Source organism: Octopus bimaculoides, chromosome 7 (assembly GCF_001194135.2).
Source record: "Octopus bimaculoides isolate UCB-OBI-ISO-001 chromosome 7, ASM119413v2, whole genome shotgun sequence".
In the NCBI taxonomy this organism is placed as follows: domain Eukaryota; kingdom Metazoa; phylum Mollusca; class Cephalopoda; order Octopoda; family Octopodidae; genus Octopus; species Octopus bimaculoides.
This window is the reverse complement of record NC_068987.1, coordinates 3,753,553-3,754,366: the sequence shown is the minus strand read 5'-3', so window position 1 is coordinate 3,754,366 and position 814 is coordinate 3,753,553. Positions and strand designations below refer to the sequence as shown.

The following is an 814-nucleotide window of genomic DNA, read 5'->3' as shown; positions in this document are numbered from 1 at the left end:
ACAGGTTGGCACTCTTACGGTGTGGTAGTATTACCATGTAAAATTTGATTTGATTTCATTGAGCCATTTGAGAATGCATCGGGAACAGACAGGGATACAAAGGATTTTATATAAATATAGATTATCATTGCCATCATTATTAGTTTTTCTTTTGGAAACCTGTAACTAACGCCACTATTGATCAGAAGATGTAGTATAATAGAAATATGGAGAAAGCCTAAGTGGAAAATATTGATTAACTATCAAATATGACCTTCAGAGATTGATCATAGAGCAAGCCTATTATATAAAGACATTGATGATAACTGTAGTCAAGAGAGATATCATCGGATGGAATAGAAATACATACAATAGAGAATATATCATAGAAAGACAGCTACAAGAAATTATATGTATATCATCATCATCATCATCATCGTTTAATGTCTGTTTCCAAGCTGGTATAGGTTGGATGGTTTGACTGGGATCTGGGAAGCCAGGAGGCTGCACCAGGCTCCAATCTGATCTGGCAGTGTTTCTACAGCTGGATGCCTTTCCTAATGCCAACCACTCCGAGAGTGTAGTGGGTGCTTTTTACATGCTTCTGGCACAGGGGCCACAGGGGGCTGGCAACGACCACGAACAGTTGGTGCTTTTTACGCGCCATCAGCATGGAAGCCAATCAAGGCAGCGCTGGTATCAGCCACATTCGGATGGTGCTTTTTACGTGCTACCAGCATGGGGATCACATGGCAATTGTATAAGACCTAAACCCTTTCGTTACCAATCCGGCTGAAACTGCCTCTGGCTCTGAGTACAAATGTCTTGTTTTCAT

The 814-nt window shown here is 40.9% G+C and overlaps 1 protein-coding gene across 4 annotated transcripts in view; it reads left to right on the top strand.

The window, feature by feature from the left end:
- Nucleotides 1–814, top strand: part of LOC106871594 (zinc finger CCHC domain-containing protein 24) — an 18,012-nt gene that overhangs the window by 11,796 nt on the left and 5,402 nt on the right. The window lies entirely within an intron of this gene.